The sequence below is a fragment of the Petaurus breviceps genome, unplaced genomic scaffold, assembly GCF_028583685.1.
Source record: "Petaurus breviceps papuanus isolate PSGF00001 unplaced genomic scaffold, PetGlider_PUasm1.0 90822, whole genome shotgun sequence".
Classification (NCBI taxonomy): Eukaryota; Metazoa; Chordata; class Mammalia; order Diprotodontia; family Petauridae; genus Petaurus; species Petaurus breviceps.
In genome coordinates, this window is record NW_027187351.1 from 8465003 (window position 1) to 8489645 (window position 24643).

Below are 24643 nucleotides of genomic sequence, written 5' to 3' on the forward strand. Positions count from 1 at the left end.
GTGTGTGTGTGTGTGTGTGTGTGTGTGTGTGTGTGTGTGTGTGTGTGTGTGTGTATACATATTATGCATCAGTATATGTCTGTATATTATATTTGTATGTATGTATCTGTGTATGTATACACCCTCACAGGTATTTGGACCAATTCAAATGAGAAGGAAGTTCAAATGTTACCCTCAGGGGCTGCCAGGTGGCTCTGCGAGTAAGAGCACCGGCTCCAGTGTTGGGATGACCTGGGGATCAAATCCAGGCTCAGATACTTAGCACCACACCCAGAAATAACTGGCTGTGTAAACTTGAGCAAGTTACTTAACCCATATTGCTTTAAAAAAATGTTACCCTCTACACTTTTCCACTCCACTGTAAATGTTCTTTCTTGTGTACTTCTTTTATGTGAGATGATTTTTCCTCATTCTTCCTCTCTTTCTCCTAGTGCATCTGTCTTTTTCACTCCTCTGTTTTCTTAATATCATTCCAATATCATCTGATCACATCATTGACCTCTGTCTATGTAGACTACTTCTTTCAACCAATAATGGTAAACTTCTTAGGAGTTACATGTTTCATCTTTCCATGTAGGGACATAAATAGTTTTATTCAGTGGTAGGGGAACCTGCCAACTAAAGGTCACATGTGGCCTGCTGGTCTTTTGGTGCAGCCTTTTGTCTCAGTCCCAGTCTTACAGAACAAATACTTTTATTGAGGGGGTTTGTTCTGTGAAGTTTGGATTCAGTCAAAGGGTCATAATTGAGGATCTAGAGGGCCATACGTGGCCTCAAGCCTGCAGACTCCCCATCCCTGATTTAATGTAAGTATTTTATGACTTTTCTTTCATGTTAAGTTTTTATGCTTCTCTTGGGTCTCATATTTGAATGTGAAATTTTCTATTTAGCTCTGATCCTTTCTTCAGGAATGCTTTATTTCTTTAAATATTCATTTTATCTCCTGAAAGATTACACTCATTTTTTCCTGGATGGGTTAACTTTGATGTGTCATGGAGTCATTAGATTCCATTTGCTCAATTTTAATTTTTAAGGAATTATTTTCTTCAGTAAGTTTTTGTACTTTTTTAAAAACATTAGGCCAATTTTAGGTGTTATTTTCCTTAGTATTTTTGTGCTTCTTTTATAAAAATGATAAATTTTCTTCATAATTTTTATGCACTACCCTCATTTCTTTTCCCACTTTCTCCTATACCACTCTTGTTTGACTTGTAAAATCTATATTTTGTTCATTATATATTACGGAAATTCTTATGGGGTTTGTGTCCAATTCATAAATTTTCAAGCCTTTTCTTGTAGCTGTATTGACATCATTTTCTCATTCTGAGTTAGTTTCTTGATCTTTCCTTTCATCACAATAGATCTTTATGATCAGGTTCTTTTTTATTGTTGTTATTGTTTACTCATTTTCCCAACATATTTTTCATTTTGAATTTTAGGTTAATCTTGAACTCTGCTCACCTATTTTGGGGGAAGGGGTGGCACTCTACCAAGCTTCAGGCTTTTTGGTGCTTTCCACAACTAGCTCTTGGCATTTGGAAGGTTTTGGTGCTTTCAAGCTTACATGTTCTATGGAAAGCTGTGATCATTGCTCTCCTATCTGTGCTTTGGTCTTCACCTGCGGGGGGGGTGTACTTTCAGAGGAATGATAAGGACATAAGTCAAATTGTAAACTGGTAAGAAGAAAGTGAAAAGAAGTAAAATGGAGGTACCTACTGCAGATAGCCTTTCAAAGAGTTTGGCTACAAAGGACAGAAGAGATATAGCATAATTGTTGGCATTGAAGGGCCATATAACGTTTTATTCTTTTTTCCTTCTGTGTGTGTGTGTGTGTGTTTTGTGTGTGTCTTTTATGCCAGAACACAAATACAGAATTGAGAAAAGAAACAAAAACATATCATAAACTTAAATGTTGAAACTTAAATGCAAAGTTAAAAGGGGGAAAAAAGCATGTCACGTGCATAGCAAAACATAAGACAGGATTCAAAATAAGTAACAAGTTTTCATTTCAAGGTAGTCTATAAGATAATACTCTTTATGTTGAAAATCATCCATCTTTGCTTCATTGTGAGTTTTCTTTTGTTTTCTGCTGTACACTTTTTACTTTGCTCTTTTTTCCTCTCCCCTACGCCCCACCCCGAAGGCCACAATAAAGTTTAGCTGTTTCTCTATAGCTATAAATATATACCCCCCAAACCCCAAGAAGGCTACAATAAAGTTTAGATATGTTTCTCTATAGCTATAAATACATACATATATACATACATGTATAGACATATACTTTCTCAATCCTATTCTACTTCTGATCTTTGTTTTTATGTATGGGCATATCTTTTGTTTCCTATCCCTCCTGCCTCTTCTACTTTACTTCTGTCCACTACCTTGCCCTCCTATGAGTTGCCTACCTCCCCTCCAATGATCCCTCCCCTGTCCTCCCATTCCTATAAATCTAAAGACTCTTCTGTACCAGTATTTTACCTTTTCCCTCACCCTCCCCTCTAAAGATTCCTCCTTTGTCCTCTCCTCCATCATATGTATTGTTCACTCTTCAAACCCACTCCTGACGAAAGTAGGTAAGCAAAATTACCAGCCTTCCTCCCTCATTTAATTCCTCTGTATCAATTCTTCCTTTTGCATCTCATTTGTATAAAACAATTACTCTTTTAAGCTGTGCCTAAATGGTTTTACTTTTTAAATTCATATCATACACAGGTTTACTCCAATCTTTCTTATGAACTACTTCATTATTGATAAGAATCTTAGACATACATTTCACATACATAAAAAGTAAATTATCTTTCCTTATGGATCCTTTATAATCAGTCTTTGATATGTGCCTTATATTTCTCTTGGTTCTTATATGTCAAATCTTCTAGTAACTTCAGGATTTTTTTTTAACAAAGTCTTGGAGTTTGTCAAATGTCCTTTTCTTTTTTCATTCAGGATAGTACTTAACTTAGCAGGGTGTGATAGTTTTGGCCAGAGCCCCAGTTCTTTTGTTGTTCCACATGCTGTGTTTCAAGACCTGCAGTCCTTTCATGTTTCTGCTGTTAGGTGTTGTGTAATTCTAATTGAGACACCATCATATTTAAATTGTCTTAATCTTGATGATTTTAATATTTTATCCCTGAGCTGGGGGTTTTGGAATTTGACTATGATAATCCTATGAGTTTTTCTCATAGGATTTATTTTTAAGTGGTGATCAACAAATTTTTTTTATTTCTACTTTCTGCTCTTCTAATGCTTCAGGATAATTTTCTTTATTATATTATTGTCTAAATTGTTTTTTATCATAACTTTCAGTTAGTTCAATTACTATTTTTTTCTTGATCTATTCTTCAAATCTGTTGATTTTCTTATAGATGTTTCAATTTCTCTTCAATTTTTACATTATTCATATTTTGTTTAATCCTTTCTTGATCTCTCATAATTTTACTGGCTTCACTTTGCCCATTTCATATTTTCTAGGTGTCACTTTCTTCCTTAAGATTCTGGATCTCCTTTTTTAATTGATTGACTTTCTTTTCAGACACTTCTTGTTTTTCTAGGATTATTCTTATTTTCTTTTTTAGTTTTTCCTCCATTTCTGTAATTTGATTTTTAAAGTATTTTTTTGGGGGGGTTATTAATTTGTGTACTTTTAGTTCACAAGATTCATTTCCACAATTCCTTGAGTTTCAAATTTTCTCTCCCTCCCTCCTGACGCCCCCATGGCAGCATACAATCAAGTATAGTATCTGCAAATACTTTCACATTAGACATTAGTCAGGTCATAAAGAAGGATTGTATCAGATGGAATGAACAATGGGAAAGAGGAAATGAAACCAAATGGGAAAAAGAAAAAAGCAGGTAGTTTGCTTCAATCTGGATTCAAACTCAGATCTTTCTCTGGATGTAGAAATCTCTCTCCATAATGAGATTTTTGGGATTGACCCTAAATTGCTGAGAAGAGTCCAGTCTTTCAAAGTTGGTTGTCACACATACTTTGTGTTTGTAATTCTGTACAAATTTCTCCTGGCTCTACTCTTCTCTGTCAGCATCAGTTCGTATAAGCTTCTCCAGGTAGATATGAAGTCCATCTGCTCCTCATTTCGTATATCACTATAGTATTCCATAACATGCATATACCACAACTTGTTCAGCCATTCCCCAATTGATGGGCACCCCCTTAATTTCCAATTCTTTGCTACTGCAAAAAGAGCTGCTATAAATATTTTTGTACATATGGGTTTTCCTCCCACTTCCATGATCTCTTTGGGATATAACACTAGAAGTGGTATTGCTAGGTCAAAGGGTATGAAATTATTTATAGCCCTTTGGGCATAATTCCAGATTGCTCTCCAGAATGGATGGATCAGTTCACAACTCCACCAGCAATGCATTAATGTTCCAGTCTACATCCTCTCCAGTATTTGTCATTTTTCTGTTTTTTCATCTTAGCCAATCTGACTGGTGAGATGTGGTACCTCAGAGTTGTTTTGATTTGCATTTCTCTAATCAATAGTGATTTCTAAATGCTTTAAAATGCTCTAGCATTTTGTTCATATGCTTATAGATATCTTTAATTTCTTCCTCTGAAAACTGCCTGTTCATATCCTTTGACCATTTATCAATTGGGGAATGACTTGTATTCTTATAGATTTTCCACTTCATTCATTCCTCTACTTCCATTGCAGTCCCTCTGTAGCCCTTAATAAAGCTTTTTTTAAAATCATCATGTCGTGTAATTTATACTCATACCCTCTACTTGTCTATAAACCATTTGTTCTTATTAAATAATAGGGTGTGTCTGTGTGTGTGTCTGTGTGTGTGTGTTTTCCTTTTTTACATTTCTATGTCTCTATTGTGTCTCATAATTGGAGGTTGAATTTTCCATTGAGCTCTGGCTTTTTCATCAGGAAGGTCTAGAAATCTCTTATATCATTGAATGATAATCTCCTTGGCTGGAAGAATATGTTCAGTTTCACTGGGTTGGTCCTTGGTTGTAACCTGAGCTCTTTTGCCTTTTGAAAAGTTGTATTCCACTGCCTCTGATCTTTCAGTGTAGAAGAAGCCAAGTCCTGTGCGATCCTCTCTGTGGTTCCTCAATATTTGAATTGTTTCTTTCTGACTGCTTGAAGTATTTTCTCTTTTACCTGATAGTTCTGGAGTTTGGACACAACATTTTGAGGATTTTTCAGTTTGGGATCTCTTTCAGGAGGTGTCTCTTTACTTTAAGTCTGGTGGATTCTTTTGATTTCTATTTTACCCTCAAGTTGTAGTACCTCAGGGCAGTTTTCGTTAATGAGCTCTTGGAGGAGGTTGTCCGGGCTTATTTTTTCATCATGATTTTCTGGTAGGCCTATGTTTCTCAGATTATCTCTCCTGGATCTGTTTTCCAGGTCAGTTATTTTTCCATTGAGATATTTTACCTCTTTTTTCTAATTTTTCATTCTTGATGTTTTTGTTTGACTAATTCTTGGTTCCTCATAGAGTTATTTGCTTCAATTAGTTTGATTCTAGTTTTTAGTAAATTATTTTCCTTGGTTAGTTTTTGGAGCTCCTTTTCTATATCACACATTTTTCTTTTTAAGAAGTTGTTTTCTTCATTATAATTTTCTAATTTTTTAATTTTGATTTAAAAAGAATTATTCATTTTGTCTTCTATCTCTCTAATTTGTTTTCAGAGTTCCTTTTGAGCTCATCTAGGAAAGATTTCTCTGCTTGAGACCACTTCCCTGTTGATGCTTCAGCTGTGGCTGTAGAGTTAACATTGTCTCCCTTTGAATTGCTTCCTCCCTCTGATGATAGTAGGACTCCAGAGACTTTGTCTTTGTAGTCTGCTTTCTACCCATTTTCAGGCAGGGTCCCTCCAAAGCCCTTCCTCTAGGGTTCCTAAGCCTTTACTGTTAAGGGTTTTGCCCTGGGGCAATAATTACTATGTTTTTTTTGGGGGGGGGGATTGGAGCAGCCGGGGTTCACTCTGCCATCCTGGTCCCTGGAGGTCCAGATACGGGCTTTTTAAATTTCTGGACTATGGATTGGTAGTCCCAGGAGTATTTGCTGCCCCTGCCAAGGGCCTTGCATTTGATTCTTACCTTGCTACATGCAGTCCCAACCCCTCTTTGTTAGGCCTTGTTATGGCCCTTGTGGTTGGTGGGACAACTTGCTGCCACATTTATCAGGCTTTGTCCTGGTCACTGCGGTATACCTGCCTCTCTCTGCCCTGCCATAGTTTTGGGCTTCCAGCCTGCTTGCTGGGGGTTTGGGCTCCTGGCTTGCCTCTGAACCACCTCTGGGTCAGGCTCCTGGCCTACCTCTGCCTTTTAAAGTATTTTTTTTTTAAATTTTCTATGAATTCTTTATAGCCAGGTGACCATTTGACATTACTCTTTGGGGGTTTCTTTCATTCAATGTCCTCCTTTGAAGATGAACCCTAGTCAGCTCTATTCCCATAATAGCTTTATATGTTTGGATTCTTTCACCTTGGCTTGTGCATTTTTTGTGGTAATAGTTTAATTGTTTGTAATCACCTCTAGCCCTAGGCTATGGGAAATGGTGCCTCCTGCCCCAGGTCTTCAGTTTTTCTCTCTAGCCTGTAATCAAAGTCAAACCTCCAGCCTCCTGTAAGTGCCTACAGCCAGAGGCTTTCTGTCCTACTGCTTCTGCTCTCACCAGCTGTGTGCTGGTTCCTTCTCACCCCTGCTATTGTCAGCAGAGGTTCACTTGATCTTCCCAGGCTCAGACACGCAACTTCCCTCACTCTTCTCGGGATAAAATATCTGGTAGCTAGGGTGGAGGAAGCCTCTCAAACCAACCCCAGGGCTTGCCATTTGTTGTTTAAGAGGCTTGTGCCTTACTGTTAAAATGAAACCTAGTCTGGAGGTGTTTACTCTTCACAGGAACCAAACTTTGTCCTGGGATTTTTCTTCAGACCTTCTCAGATTGCCCCAGGAGGACCCTGGTTATGCCGAAGTTCTTATTTATCTCCACCCACACATTGTTCACCATAAGGTGCTATTTTAACTCTTTTGTGGGGGAAAATCTTGAGAGCTTGGACTTTTCTGACTTACTCTGCCATTTTTCCAGAAACCTCTGCAAGGTCCCCACCTCCCCCCACCCCACACAGTAAAAGAGTCATAGGTGTCTTTTTAGCCAATATGAAATTAGCTGGTAGAGAGGAAGAGTTAGAAAAGAAGTGGAATAAAAGGAATGAAAGAGAGGGCAATCTATTGAATGAGATGGGATAGAATGGGAACACTTGAATAAGAGGGCAATCTATTGAATGATATGGGACAGATTGGGTTATTCTTCATAAGGAGTAAGGCCACTTCATCTCATAAGGGAGGGGTGAAGAAGAAGAGTGTAGCAGAAGGTACCAGAATGAGAAGTAAAGAATATAGATGATGGAGGAGTTTTCAGTGAATGGCCTCAATTTTTCTTTAAAATATAAGTCAAAATTCTAGGCAGAAAGAGTGATTGCAAGGGAATCCATGGGAGATTTGAGGAGAGGTGATTAAAAGGTTTCAAAGAACAGTAGTGGAGAATGGAATAGCAAATTGTAATGGAAGTTTCATAGGATTGCCTCAGCAAAAACTCAGCAGTGAGGTTATGTAACCAGCTGAAGTTATGTAACATTACTTTGTAGTGAGCCCAGCCATAAGGGTAGCATTTTTGTCCACCTTCATTCATCAATATGTGTGTAGGATTGTAGGTGATAAATTCTGGAAATAATCTAAGGCTGAGACTTAGCAGAACATAACCAGGAACATATTAAAGTCGTGAGGGAGTTAACAAGGGAAAAAATAAAATAACTATTGCAAATTAGATGGCCTAGGAGAGAATTGAGGGGTCAAGTGATAGAAGTTATGGCATGGATGAAGAGTCGAGTTACATAAGAGAAGGCAAAAGGAGTGATGAAATGTCAATAGATTATGGTCAGATAAGAGGAATTTAGAATTTTTAAACATGGAGGTAGTATATTTGTGTCAAGATTAAGGCTATGACTGACCATGTGAGATCAAGACAGGGTAGAGGAAGAGCTGGCCCATCAAGATGAGTAGGGGGAAGAGCTGAGAAGTTATAGAATTTAAGGGAGGATCAATATATGTGTCCAAGTCCTCTAATATGAGTGCAGCAAATAGAGACAAAGAAATTGTGAGGAAGGTGTCAAACTCATAGAATAAGGAAGAGGAATGACTTGGAGGATTTTATACAACAGCTACTGGATTCTGATTGGACAGTAGAAATGAATAGCATAAACCTCAAAGGAGTAGAATTTATTGAGCCAACGAGCCAAGCCTGGAGGGGACAATGAGTACAAAGGAGTATTCCATCTCCTATTTTGTGACCAATGTATAAAGGAAAATGAGTGGAAGTACTGTCAGTACTGGACAGAATAGCCAGGGAGGTTATGTTATTGGGAGGAAGTCAGATTTCAATAAGTGCTAGTAGTTAGAAGTGGGAGAAGAATAGATTTAGGAAGTAGAAAGCCAAGCATGAGCAGCTTTCCATAGGACTGCTGTTGTGAGCAGCTTCAAGATTCTGATTACATAGTATAGAGAACTCTCTATTTATTCAGCAGTAAATTAAATCAAAACATTCACAGAAACCAAAGTACAGCATTCACATTATAGTACAACAAATTATCACCAAAGTGGCCACATAATTTTCACCAAAGTGATCACATAGTTTTAAACAAAACAAGTCATTCAGTAAGTCCTTAACTCAATCATCCTTAAGGCAAAGGCCTCCTTAGGGGACACAAAGTACAAAGGTCAAAGTTCTCCAACCCTAGGTTACAGTAAATCAAGATCTTCTCAATAAATACACAGTATCCATCTTTCATCTTGACTCAAAGATGGCTCTTAACTCCCATGCTTACTCTTCCATGGTCTCCCCAGATCCTGCCCAAATCTACCCAATTGTCACCTGAGTTCAAAGGCAGGCATCTCTCAGCTCCCTGTTCAGCTCCTCGTCTAATTTCTCATCCAGTTCCTTACTAGTTCCAATTCCATATTGAAGAGCACAGTGTCTAATCCAACTCAAGTCCTTCACTGTTTCTGGGAAGACAAAGCTTAACAGAGCCAGAACAACATCCATGCACATTGCTGGCATCATCATCAATTCACTATCTGTGTGTGAAATCAACAGAGACCCACAAACAATTTCCAAGATGTCAACACAAATCATCAACATAGAAATCAACACAGACCCACAAATAAGGTCTGAGAACTCAACACAAATTGTCAATACACTCCCAGGATCTCCAAATCCCTCCTCCAGGACTTCTATAAAAAGACGACCATAAAATCCTCTTTCAGGGCTTCCAGTAAGGTTACAGGGTTTCTGTATAATGTATCACAAACAAACATCAGTACAGACAGAAGAAACAGAGTAGAGGAATACAACAAGTTTTCTCCTTCTCCAACACAAGACCTCCCTTCTCAGTTCTGCTCTTGCAAGCCTGGGCTTCTCTTTTATATGGTCATTAGCTCCTCCCCTTCCTGTTGCATTAGCATAAGGAGTTCACAAGTTCTAGGGTTCACAATTTGTGGGGTTCTGTAATAGGAATGGAATTTAAAGATCCCCCTGTATTGTCTTGGTTTTTGTATTGATTGTGTTAAAACCCAGAACTTGTGAGATGAACTTGTTGACATGAAAAGAGAGGGCTGAACTGGGAGGAGCTGGTGACATGAATTTAGAGAGGCACCAGCAGAGAGAGAGGCAGAAGTATTTTTTTGGAATCAGCATCGTGGAGGCAAAGAGACAGAGAGGATTGCTGAGAGCCAGTTCAAACTGCCCAGGACTTTTGAGAGCTGCCACCCAGAGCTGCTAAAGATTGAGGAGACATGACTCTTATTCTGGTACTTTGTCTCTCTCTTTTGATGTTGTTTTTCCAGATTTGTACAGTGGTGAAGGACAGTGCTGTTGTTGCAGAGGTCCTGGAACCTTGCTGTTGGCTCAGGGGTCCTGAGACTGTTCTGCAGACATAAAGTGAACTGCTCCCACTACTGAAGGCCAGTGCTGTTGCTGCAGAGGTTCTTGAACCTTGCTGTTGGTTCAGAAGCCCTGAAGAAGGATTTTCTTGTTGTATGTTTACAGAAATCCTGGAAGAGGGTTTTGCTAATGTTTTCATGGGTCCTAGAACTGTTCTGCAGACAGAGAATGAATTAATGAGGACACTGGAAATGTATCTTATAGCCTTGCTAAGCTTTGTCTTCCCAGGAGCAAAGATTGCTGAGAACTTGCCTAGGGTCAAGATGAAGAAAAGACCTCTCTTTGGGTATTTAATGCTGTGCTTAAGCTTGTTGTAACTCTGGGGTAGATGGCTTATTCAGTTGTGATGCAAGGGTGGGAAACTTTTGACTTTTTTGTGCTCTGTGACTGACCAAATGAATGTACTTTGCTTATGGTTGGAAACTAATCTCCATTTGAGAAGAGGGGCTTTCTGACTGACTAAATGAATGTACTGCCTAGGGGTGGAGTAGTACTTAGAAGAGGGAGTTTGTAATTAACTAAATGAATGTAATGTCCAGGGGTGGAGTAGTACTTGGAAATTATTGAATTACACTTGGTGAATGCTGTATTTTGAATTATGCTATATTTTGATTTTCTCTGTTCTTAATTTGTCACTGAATAAAATGGAGAGCAGCTTTGCTGGTATTTTGAACCTTGGGAAGTTGCCTTTGCTTGGCATTATAGGTTCACAAGTTCTGCTTCTCAACAAATACTTGATAAAATCATGAGCAAGAACTGAAACAAGGTATTAACTAAATAACTCAAACAAGGTGTTAACTACTTCTTTGCTTGCCATAATAAGGTAACATTCATTCCAGAGGGCACAGTTGAAGGGATAAATGAAGTTAAGGTGCAACTTTGGGTTACAAGATTTGAGAGGTATGGGAATAAGGAATTGGGTGATCAGTAGAGAGGAATGGGGTTTGAATGATGACCTATAGGAATTAAGAAAAGGAAGTCAATGAAACAAGTTAAGAATTAGTGGCCTCTCAGAAAAGCCTATTTGGAAAAAAAAAAGGATAGAATACATATTACACAACAAAGTAGACTAAAAAAGAAAATTGTGCCAAAATATTAGAAAAATAGACAGCAAAGTATAAATTAATAGAATCCATGAAATACCATGTAAGGAGGCTTAGATTTGACGCATAGAGACATTTTGAGATGGTTTAAATTTAAGAGAGTTATTAGCACAATTACTTATATGGATGACAAAAATATTTTTTTAAAATCATTGTAGCAATGACCATCAGAGAAAAAGCTTTAGTGAAATGAAGTATTCTTTTATGTTAACTATACTAAAAATCATAGGAATCTTCAATTCAACATTAAGTATTTACTATGTACGTGACTAGGTGAAGGCATTGAGAGTACAGAATTATTAAAGAAGCAGTACCTTTCATCATGGAATTTCACATTATATTCTTATTTGATTTAAATAAAAACCTTTGACCTAAACTAAGAAATAGAATTATATGTAACAAAGAAAATTTTTTTCTAATAAGAAGGTAAGAACATGCATTGCTTTGTCTTCCATAATATTTGAAACATTGCTAGAAATTATTTCTACCAGTAAGACAATAATGAAATAAAAACAATTGACCTGAAAAATAAATCAAGAAGAATAATTTTAAAAATTATCAAACTAGGGGCAGCCAGGTTGCATAGAGAGTAAGAGCACTGGCTCCAGTGTCGGGATGACCTGGGGATCAAATCTGGGCTCAGATACTTAGCACCACACCCAGAAATAACTGGCCATGTAACCTTGAGCAAGTTACTTAAACCCAATTGCTTAAAAAATTATCAAACTACCCGAGGGCAGGTTGAAGCATGGTGTGAAAATTTTCATATCTTTTGTATGTTTGTTTATGTGTTTTACTAAGTAACTAATATGGAACTAGGTTTTTTCATGATCTTACATGTGTAATCGATACTCATATTACTTGTCTTCTCAAGGTGTAGTAGAGTGCCATGGGGAGGAGAGAATTTAAAATTCAAAAAATTTTAAAATTACTGTTAATATTTTTACATGTAATTGGACAACATTTAATGAAATAAAAATATGTAAAAAGTAACATCTCTTATAAATTGGGGCAACACTAAATGATCAAGATTCATATTCCAAGAAACAACTGATGAAGTGATAGTAGCATTTTTTCAGAGAAGATATATTCTTTTTCTTTTTGTACTACTGAAACTTAAATATACAACAAGAAAAAAATAGCATATTATAAACTTAAATATTGAAACAAATGAAAAATAAGAAAATGGGGAATGTTATGTGCACAGCTGAACACAAAAGAGGATTCAACATATATAGCAATGAATTTCTATTTCAAGAAAACCTATACAATAAACAATAATTGTTTTGAGTGTTGTCCATCTTTTCTTTTTTTTGTTAGTTTTCTTTTGTTCTCTCTGTGCAATTTTTCCTTTGTTCTTTTTTACCCTTCTCCTCCCCCCAGGGAGGTTGCAATTAAGTGTGGATATATTTATACATAGACATAGAAATATAGATAGACATATGCATATATGCATGCATATGTATATAGACACTCTCTATAAAATTCTACTTCTGATCTTTGCTTTTATATTTGTGCATATCTTATTTCCTATCCCTCACAACTCCTCTACTTTATTTCTATCCACTTCTTTGCCTATTACCTAGCCTATACCCTTTTGAAGGATCCCTCCCTTTACTTTCCATTACCATTAATCTAAACACCCTTCTATTTCCCATCTTTAACCTATTCACTCACCCACCCCTCTGAAGATTCCTACATCATCTGTAAAAAATGTATAGAAATATTAAATTACCACACAAGGGCAAACATATATATATATAATGCAATTATAAATAAGTACCATGAAATGTGAACAGATTATAAATATTTTGAGCTAAAGACAGGAAGATTCCCTGTGGAAAGGAGATATCAGAAAATCTTTTATGGAAGATGTAGAGATTGATGCTATTATACACATACACACATATATTTATGAAGGGACGTATACACATATATAATGCATAGGCATTTGTATATATAATATAATCTATATACATTATTTGCACATGTATTACATATATGTGTTCATATATATTTATTATTATTTTGTCATTTTAGTCATGTCCAACTTGTAACCCTTTTTGGGGTTTCCTTTGAAAAAATGCTAGAGTACTTTGCAATTTACTTCTTCAGTTCATTTTACAGATGAGGAACTGAGGCAATAAGGTTAAAGGACTTGCTCAGGGTCACACAGATAGTAACTGTCAGGTCAGATTTGAACTCAGAAAGATGAGTCTTCTGACTTAAGGCCCAGGCACTCTATCCACTGTGCTACTTAGCTGTTGTGTGTGTATAAGTGTGTGTAGATGTGGTTAGGCAAATAAGAAGAAAGAAATAATGAACACTCCATTTGGGGTATCATGTGAACAAGAACTTTTGTTTTGGAAATATGTATGGCATTTTCTTGGAAGTAGAAGAATCTGGGTAGAGCAGAAGGTTAGTAGTTGAGAGTGGAAGTATAGGCCATAGTATGATATATAGGGCTTTGAATGCCAAATTAAGTACTAGTTTGAAATTTATTTTTATATTCAATAGAAATACGTTTCATTTTTTAGTAGGGGAGTAATATTATAAAAGATGAATTTTAGGTAAATTAGCCTAGCAGTTGCATTCATTATTTATTGGAATGGAAAGGGGGAGGAGTTTGGAAGTAGAGAGATCAACAAACCAGCAAATCTTAGAAGCAATCTTAAAGGTCATCTAGTTCCCTCCCAATCTAAAAATTGTAACGATATTTGTAAAGAGTTTTGCAAACCTCAAAATATTATGTAAAAGCCATCTCTTGTTACAATAATAATAGTAAAAACAATAACAAATTTCCTCGATGTATGTAAATCCTATAGACTTCAACACAAGTTCAGATTTTATCTTACGTGTGACATAATCAATTCCAAAATTCTTGAGACCTTGAGAGTGTCTTTGTATCACTTCTTCTGACCACTATGTGAATGTTTACACTGTGTTAGTTGTCCATAAAAGAGTTTTTTTGACAAGAGTATGTTTGGCATTCAAAAGATGTGCCAAGTCCATTCGAGTTGCACTCTTTGAATTAGAGTTTGAATGCTTGTCAGTTTTGTTTGAGAAAAGACTTTTCTGTCTGGCATCTAATCCTGCCAGGTGATCTTCAGAATCTTCCTAAGACAATTCAGGAAACAATTCTGTTTTCTGGCATGGTACTGGTATACTGTCCAGGTTCCACAGGCATACAGCAATGAGGTCATAGGAAGGCATTCAATAAATGTCTGTGGACTATTTGGCTGATTAGTGACTAAAACTAAGTACACTCAGGAAATTATCAGTGATTTCCTTGACATTCACATCAAATGATCACTTTGATTTTCATGAACATAGGACATCTATCTGAATGCCTTTTATTCACTTCCAACATATAAAAATGGAAGTTGGATGACTTCTTTCATGCTCCTCAGAGCAAAGGCAATAATATAAAATCACATGACACAATACATTATGAAATGCTGTAATTTATTTCCAGAAATGAAATCAAGTTTTTTTTTCCTTCTATTGGTAAAACAAAAACAAAATGAGAGTCTAAAACAGTAGCATGTTCAAAGGTGGATAAATTGGGTTAGAAGGTAATCATTTCCAAAATTTGGGGGAAAAGAAAATTTGTCCTTGATAGTGCTGATGCCTATAAAGGATGAAATCAATTAATTAATATTTATACTGAAATGTCAGATTTACTATTATGCCTGAATAGATAATGGTCCAAGGAGCACTGATAATTCAGAAATATTTAAGTAAGAAATATTTGTAATAGGCAATAGCTGGGGATTCATATTCTGCCTTGACTATCATTTTCTTTCTGTCAAATATTGGTTATTTTTTTTGTCTTGGTGTCCTCATTAGCATGTCAAGTACAGACAGAGGTGAGAGTTATGGTATTTTAATTTCTTTCTCCTTCTCATTCTCCTTTCTTTTTCTTCTTCTTCCCTTTTCTCCTCCTTCTCCCTTCCCTCTCTCCTCTTCCTCAAAATTTTGTAAAATTGGTTACATTAATTATGGTTATAGAAAATCACACACACCAAAACAAATACACATTTACTGTTTTGTTATAATATGTATGGTAGTTGTATTTATGTTGTCAGATTCCAAAGGGATTTTCTAAATTCCCATATAAGTATGTCCATCTTCTTTTCAAAATTGTTTCAAATATCAGTAGGTTTTAATCCATTTTGAAATTAATCATGATTTCTGGAATATTTGTTAAGTGACAATTTTCAAGAACTTCAAGTTTTTCAAATTTTACATCTTCATATTTTGGTAACTCCTCAATTTTATCCCTTATTTATTTCTATCCTTGGGTAACAGAAGTTTTTTTTTTAAATAAATGTTCTTACCACACAGCAAAATATAGTTGTATGACTTCAAGCTGAGGATACCTTTGAGAAAAAGGAGTTTGAAGCCCTTGTCTGTTCAATCATTGTTCAATTTTTAAAGCATTAATATCTAAACTCATATCCTATAAACTCACTGACTACATCTTTGACAAAAGTCTAGTAGCAGGCAGGATAGAACCACACAGGAGCAACATGTACCTCATTCAGACTAGACTAGTTTGGCCTTATGAGGTGTTGACATCACGAGTAGGACTTTTAGTCTTAGTCCTGAAAATAAGATTTAATCAATTGATGTAATTCTTCTTATGTGAAAGTCAAAAAGACCAGCAGGTGATGTCTCAGGAGCTACTCCTTCAGAATTAATGCATGCTTCTCACTAGTAGGCTATGGATAAATAAAATTTCCTTTGTTAACTACTAGAAGGTCAACAAGTATTTGATTTTCATCCAGTTCTCTACCTAAACCATTATACCAGACTAGGTCTAACCTAAAAGATTTTACATTAGTTGGCAGGTTTGAATCAGAATGTCCTTTGAGCTCAGATTGGGAATGGAAATGTCAAGGAGCCAGAAGAATTCTTGGTGTTCAGAAGCCTTGATTTAAATGTCTTGAACTACTAAGGTCAAACTGAATCTGATGGTGAATTTGTGTACATATAAAGAAGCTGCCTACATTGACCTTATGGGTTTGGAAAGTAAATAGTCATGGTCATTGGGCAAGTAAAAATAAATGTGAATGCTCTGAATCTATAAGAACTATGCTCTGAAGATAATAAATAATCTATACTGTAATTTCTTGAATTTCTAACATTTTTATATTTAGAGGTGATAATGATTTCTAGTTCTATCAACTAGATTGAGCCTGGACTCTCCCCAAAGACCATAATTTGGGGATACTCTAAGAATTATAGTGAATGGAATACTTGGGACATATCCTTGCCATTTGGGAGACCACTGAGAACTGTGCCATATAGACTTCATTTGGATTCTTTCCTTCAAGGTATGAGGGAAAGCATGTAAAAGTCTAACATGTGACTTTCTGAGATTCATGAGTGCTTTTCAGAATCAAGAACAGGAATAAATTTGCCAAACAGAACAGAAAGTCAAAAAATAATTAAGTAACAACCAATATTTGACAGAAAGTAAATGACCATCAGGGTAGAATTGATATCATATCACCTTCCCAATGGTAAGGCTCCTAGGGAGGTATAAATCCAGGCCAAGGCATACTGAGAGGGTACGGGGATATTCTTTGTATTAACTCTGGCACAAGGACAGATGGCATGAAAGAGGACAATGCCTATTAATTACCTTTCTCTTTATATAACACAATTCCATGATGAAGATGAGTGATTGTACTGGAGGGGTGATTATCTTATCCAAAATGCATCAATGCTTTAATATTGCTGAATGTTCTTTCTTTGCTTTGGCTTTGTTGACTGCTTGATGGTCTACAGAATTCTTATTTTGATCTAATCTTAAACATAAGACATTATACTGGCATGAGTTAGGCCTAGTCTAGAACAAGGATGATGTGTACACATGGCTTCAATTTCTTCTACTAGGTCTCTATCTTTTTTTTTCCACAGTCTACAGAGTGTGACTATTTAGTGTGAATTTAGGAATTGTAAGAATGTAAACAATTATTAAATGTTTATAAATCAGCATAATGTTTAAGAAGAGGGCAGAGGTTATTGTCTATTATAATGTTCCAGTTCAATTGCAGTTTATTCATAAAATTCTCAAACATACTTTGCCTCCTGTATTTCTAGTACAAATATTTTTTTTCTGTTAGATTATAAAAGAAAGTGAGCTTATGGTGTCTATTTCTAACCTCTTGATAATGCCCCCCCCAATCCAGTAGATACTATTTTTTTTCAAGTTGCAGTGATATCTTGAAATTATTATTAATTTTATTAATGGTAGTATTAATTTTGTCAATGATATTAGTTGTTTTCAGGAAGTGATGTTAAGATCTCTGGATTGATTGAGAGGAACTTCACAGATGTAGATTAACTTCTCATTCGTAATATATGTTCATAGAATTGCCTGAAGTTACTGAGTATTTTTGGTGATTTTCTTTGAACTTTTATTTTCAAATAGAAAACATTTCTTTTCTCTGTCACCAGTATCTCTTTAATTATTTAAAAAAGAACAAAATTATATCAAACAAAATAAAACCTGAGTTGACAATATCCAAAAATGTATTATATCTCATTATACATCTTGAATATATCCTCTCTTTTTTGGAAATGAGTAGCACACATCATCTTGAGTGACTTTCCCATGATCAGACAACTAGTATGTGTCTAAGGCAAGACTTGAGCACAAGTTTTCTGACTCCAAGACTATCACGATTCCATGCTGCCTCTAAAAATAATGATACCTTATATTTGTATAACTATTAAGACCAAGAGCTCTAGCACGTCTTTCTGGTTTCAAATTTAGTTGTGCTTTGTAATATATCATAGTGCATTTCCATATTAAACACAACTTTCTCCCTCAGCTACACAGTAGGAAAAGACAAGAGGGATGAAGAAATTTAATGGCAATGAAATTGATGACAATGATGCTTTTAAAGGTAAAGTCCAGGAAACCCCAATGAAGTACATTAATTAGACAGGATATTTAAGACATACAAATACTCAAGCAGAATATTTCCTAGTTCTTAATTAGGGAGATCAATATTCATCAAACAAGATTTAAAATTATTTTTTAAAATCTTTAGAAAAATAGCAAGACCACATTTTAACATTAAAGGTTATTTCATGAATTTTACCAAGTGATACTATTTAATTTTGGAAAATCAACATTTAAAAATAATACAAATTCAGGGTGAAAGGTTTTATTTTCATGCCAATTAAACCTTATTTCCATCTCTTTCATTTTTTTAGACTAGATCTCTCTATCTCTCCAAAGTTGGAATTTCAGTGGCCACATAAGGGGCACACTGATAGCTATTTGCACAGAAACTTTTTCCCACTCCATTTTGCTGGTTTAGACTTGCTTAGATAGCCTGGTATTCAAATGATACCCTTGACTCAGTTTCCCACATTAACAGGGATTATAGGCATGTATCACCAAGATATATCTCCATTTTTTTGAGCCAAGATGGTAGAGTAAGTAGTAGATCACTAACATTTTTCTCATTCTCATTCCCAGACATTCATAAAGTAGTGCCCCAGAAGAGATCCTGGAACAAGAGAGCCAACAGAAAGATGGTGCGTGCAGTCCAGGATGAGAGGTGTCTCACCAAGTCCGTGGCAGGCTTCACCTCAGCAAACCAGTGGGAAATACTGAGCAATAGAATAGTGAAGCAGGCAAATGATAACACCAGGACTGTATGAGAAATCAACAATTAGTTAAACACAATCAAAAGAATGAAAAAATGGAAGAAAATATAAAATGACTCATTGGGAAAAAAAACTGACCTTGAAAACAGATCCAGGAGAGATCATTTTAAAATTATTAGACTACCTGAAAGCCATGATTTTAAAAAAAAAGGGGGAGTCTAGATAGCATCTTTCAAGAAATTATCAAAGATGGCAGAGAAGAAGAAGGAACTTTGTATGAGTTCCCGCTCCAACCACTTTCAATACCTGTAAAATATGACTCTAAATAAATTTTAGAGATACAGAACCCACAAAGTGACAAAGAGAAACAAATCTCCCACTGAAGGGAGCTTGGCAGGCTAGCAGGAAAGGTCTATCACACTAGGCTGGAAGCAAAGAACAGCTCCGTGTTAGCCACATGGTCTGAGACCCAAGGTGGCCCCAACCAGCAGCAGACACTGGTCAGAGCAGACTTCAGGAGAGTGAATCACCAGCATCTGTGGTGGTTTCCAGACTTCTCAACCCATAAATTCCAAAGACAAAGCAAAAGGTCAGTGGGGAACACTGTTGGAACTGGGTGACAGAAGAGCATGGTCTGGCCCCAGCTCCTGGGGCAAGAGGTGGCAGAAGTGTAGTGGCTGCAGCTGTAGCCATGTGACTGCCTCTGGAGCTCCAGACCTGCAGATCATAGGGGGCCAAGCTACCATTTAGAGCGTGAGTGCTTTGCTTTGACCTGCTTGGATATGGATGGTAGTCCTGGTGATGGTGGTGGCCCTGGCTTGTGTGGCTAGTGTGCCAGGGCTTAGGGTGTTTGTAGAGAGGGCACCCTCCTCATAGCTCTGACAACATTTTAAAAAACCCCAGAGATTTGGGATACAGCTCTTTCCACTCTGGAAGCAGAGTTCTACTGTGGCAAGAACTAAAACGTCAAGTAATTGGCTGGCAAGATGAGCAAGCAGAGGAAGCATGATCAACCATAGAATCCTTTTTAGGGGACAAAAAGGATCAAAACATAGAACCAGAAGAAGTCAATGAAGTCAAAACTACTCCATCAAAAACCTCCAAGAAAAAATATGAAATGCTCACAGACCATGGAAGAGCTCAGGAAGGATGTTGAAAAGCAAATAAGGGAAGTGGAGGAAAAATTGGGAAGAGAAATGACGATGCAAGAAAATCATGAAAAGTGAGTCAACGGCCTGCTAAAGGAGACCCCCAAAAATAACTGAAGAAAATAACACCTTAAAAATAGACTAATTCAAATGCCAAAAGAGACCCCCAAAAAAAACAATAAGGAGAATGCCTTAAAAAGTTGAATTTGTCAGTTGCAATAGGAACTTCAAAAAGTCATTGAAAAGAATAATTCCTTCAAAATTAGATTGGAGAAAATGGAAGCGAATGACTTTATGAGAAATCAAGAAACTGTAAAACAGATCCAAACAAATGAAAAAAATAGAAGGTAATGTGAAATATCTCATTGGAAAAAACACTGACCTGGAAAATAGATCCAGGAGAGATAATTTAAAAATTATTGGACTACCTGAGAGCCATGATTAAAAAAATAGAGTCTAGATACCATCTTTAAAGAAATTATCAAGAAAAATTGCCCTAATATTCTAGAACCTGGTGATAAAAAAGAAATTAAAAGAATTCATCAATCACCTCTTGAAAAAGATCCCAAAAAGAAAACTCCTAGGAATATAATAGCCAAATTCCAGAGTTCCCAGGTCAAGGAGAAATTATTACAAGCTGTCAGGAAAAAACAATTTGAATAATGTGGAAACACAATCAGGATAACACAAGACCTAGCAGCTTCTACATCAAGGGATTGAAGGACTTGGAATATGAAGTTCCAAGAATGAACTCCAGAGTTCAAAGGAGCTTGGATTAAAATCAAGAATCACCTACCCAGCAAAACTGAGTATAATGCTTCAGGGGAGAATATGGTCATTCAATGAAATAGAGGACTTTCAAGTATTCTTGATGAAAAAACCAGAGCTGAACAAAAAATTTGGCATTCAAGTACAAGAAGGAAGAGCATGAGAAGGCAAACAGGAAAAAGAAATCACAAGGAACTTATTAAAGTTGAACTGTTTACATTCCTACATGGAAAAACTATGATTGTAACTCATGAGACTTTTCTCAGTATGACAATAGTTGAAGGAAATATATATATATATATATATATACACACACACACACACACACATATACCTATATGTTTGTGTATATTATGTACACATGCATATATATGTATATATAGGAGAGCATATGTGTGTATAAATATATTTGTGAATGTGTGTATATATATGTGTACATGTATACATAGACAGAGGGCACAGGATCAATTGAATAAGAAAAGATGATATCTAAAAAATAAAATTAAGAGGTGAGAGGAATATAATGAGAGAAGGAGAAAGGGAGGAGGGAACAGGGTAAATTATCTCATATAAAAGAGGCAAGAGAAAACTGTTATAATGTAGGGGAAGAGCAGGAAGGTGAAAGAGAATGGGTCAACCTTATTCTCACTAAATTTGGCTTAAGGAGGGAATAACATACACACTAAATTGGGTATCTTACCCTACAGGAAAGTAGGGGGAAGGGGATATGAGGGGCGATGAAAGAAGGGAGGGCAGATTGGGGAGAGGATAGTTAGAAACACATGTTTTGAAAAGGGACAGGATCAAAGGAGAAAATAGAATAAGTGGGTGGCAGGGTAGGATGGAGAGAAATATAGTTAGTCTTTCAATAATATATAGTGAAATATAACTACTATGGAAACATTTTGCATAACTAGCGTGTACAACCTATATTGAATTGCTTATCTTCCCAGTGGGGGTGGGTAAGTTGGGAAGAAGGGAAAACATCTGGAAATCAAAGTTTTACAAACCAATGTTAAAAATTGTTTTTTAAACGCAACTGGGAAATAAGATATTCAGACACCGAGGTATAGAAATCCAGCTTGCCCTACCAGAAAGTTAGAAGGGGAATGATATAAGAGAAAGCAGATTGGGGGAAGGGTTATTTAGTATGTTTTCTATCTTGGGGTGGGGGTTAGGGGAAAGACAGGAGAGAATTTGTAACTCAAAATCTTGTGGAAATGAATGTTGAAAACAAAAAAGATATTTTAAAAAGTTATCAAGGAAAACTTCCCTTATATCCTAGAAACCGAGGGCAAAATAGTCATTGAAAGAATCCACTGATCATACCCTGAAAGAGATCCCAAAATGAAATTTCCAAAGAATAGCCAAATTACTTAATTATCATGTAAAGTAGAAAATACTGCAAGTAGTCAGAAAGAAACAATTTAGATAGTGGGGAAGCACAGTTAGGATTAGGAAGAATTTAACAGCATCTAAATTAAAGAATCAGAGGGCCTGAAATATGATATTTGGGAAAGCAAAGAAGCTTGAATTACAACAAAAAGTCAACTATCCAGCAAAATTCATTAAAATTTTTCAAAAGAATAGGTGGACATTCAATGAAATAGGGGATTTTTGATCATTTCTGATTGAAAAAAAAACAGAGCTGAACAGAAAATTTGGTCTTTAAATACTGGACACAAGAGAAGCATGAAAAATTAAATAGGAAAGAAAAAAAGATGTTATTCAATAAGGTTAAAATGATTACATCTTTTCACAGGAAAATGATACTTATAATTCTTGAAAACTGTATCTTTATTATGGCATTTAGAAGGGTTTTCCATCAACAGAGGTTGTGGGCAGAAGTTGAATTTGCTTTGATGATTAATTAATTAATTAAGGGATAAAAAAGGGATTGTACTGAGAGAAGAGGAAAGGAGGAGAGAGAATAGGATCAATTACATCACAAGAAATGACACAAAGGCATATTTCAGTAGAGACAAAGAAGGATGGGAGGCGAGCATTGTTTGAACCTTACTCTTATCAGATTTGACTCAAAGAGGAAATAACATGCATATTTCATTGGTTATAGAAATCAGTCTTACTCTTTAGGGAAGTAGGAAAAGAAAGGGGAAAAATGGGAGGGAAGTTGATAGAAGGAAGGGCAGATTGAGGGAGGTGATGTTCAGGAAAAAAAAAACCCTAGTGAGGAGGGAAAAGGAGAAAGGAGAGAAAGAAAAGCATAAAAGAGTGGGTGGGGATAAATGGAGAGAAAAACACAGTAATTATGACTGTGAAGGAGAATGGAATGAACTCTCCCATAAAAAGGAAGCCAATAGCAAAGTGGATTAAAAACCACGATCTTGCAATATGTTGTTTACAAGAAGCACATTTGAAATAAATAACACAAAGAGTAAAGGCAAAAGGTTATAGCAGAATATGTCGTGCTTTAGTTGAAGCAAAAAAAAAAAGCAGAGGTAGAAATCCTGATCTCAAACAAAGCAAAAGCAAAATTAAATATAATTAAAAGAGATAAAGAACAAAGCTACATTTTGCTAAAAGTTACCATACACCAGCACTTCTTAAACTATAGGTTGTGGGGTCACTACCCACAGTTTAAGAAATGCTGAAGTTGTCATGAATGGAAAAAGTTTAAGAAGCCCTGCCATAGACAATGAGGTACTATCAGTACTAAACATGTAGGCACCAAGCATGCAGATTCTTATAGGAGGAGTTAAGTGAGTCATAGGATGAAATAGACAGTAAAACTATACTAGTGGGGGACCTCAACCTCATCCTCTATTAACTAGGTAAACCTAACCATGAAATAAACAAGACAGAAATTAAGGAGGTGAATAGAATTTTAGAAGTTAGATATAGAGAAAATTGAATGGGGATTTAAAGGAGTATAGCTCTTTTTTCAGTGTTACATGACACCTACACAAAAACTGACCATGTATTAGGGCATAAAAACCTCACAATCCAATGTAGTGAGGCAGAAATATAAAATGCTTCCTTTTCAGATCATGATATAATAAAAATTACATATAATTAAGGGTAATGAAAAGATAGACTAAATATTCATTAGAAACTAAATAATCTAATTCCAAAGAATGAGTGGCTCAAAGAATAAATCATAGAAATAATCAATAACTTCATCAATGAGAATGACCATTCAGGCAGCTAGGTGGTGCCGTGAATAGAGCAACAACCCTGGAGTCAGGAGGAACTTAATTCAAATCTGGCCTCATATACTTAACACTTACTAGCCATGTGACCTTAGGCAAGTCACTTAACCCCAATTGCTCTGCCCTCTCCCTCCAAAAAAAGAGAGAATGATCATGATAAGACACCTTACCAAAAATTATAGGATGCAGCCAAAGTGGTACTTAGGGGATATTTTATATCTCTAAATGCTTACATGAATAATATAGAGAAAGAGGAGACTAATAAATTGGAGATGCAACTAAAAAAGCTAGAAAAAGAACAAATGAAAAATCCCCAATTAATTGCCAAATTAGAAATTCTAAAAATAAAAGGAGATATTAATGAAATCGAAAGCAAGAAAACTGTTGGACTGATACTTAAAACTAAGATCTGGCTTTATGTAAAAACCAATAAAAATGATAAACCTTTAAATTGATTAAAAATAAATGAGAAGAAAACAAAATTAATAGTATCAAAAATGAAAACAGTGAATCCACCACCATGAAGAAGAAATTAAAACAATAATTAGGAGCTATTTTGCCTAACTATATGCCAATATATCTGGCAAACTGAGTGAAATAGATGAGTATTTACAAAAATATAAATTGCCCACTTTAACAAAAGAGAAAATAAAATACTTAGCTCCATTTCAAAAAAGAAATTGAATGAGCCATTAATTAACTCCCTAAGCAAAAAACTCCATGGTCAGATGGATTTACAGGTAAATTTTATGAAATATTTAAAGAATAGCTAATCCCAATGAATTATACATTATTTGGAAAAAATAGACAAAGGAGTCCTACAAAATTATTTTTGTGATATAAA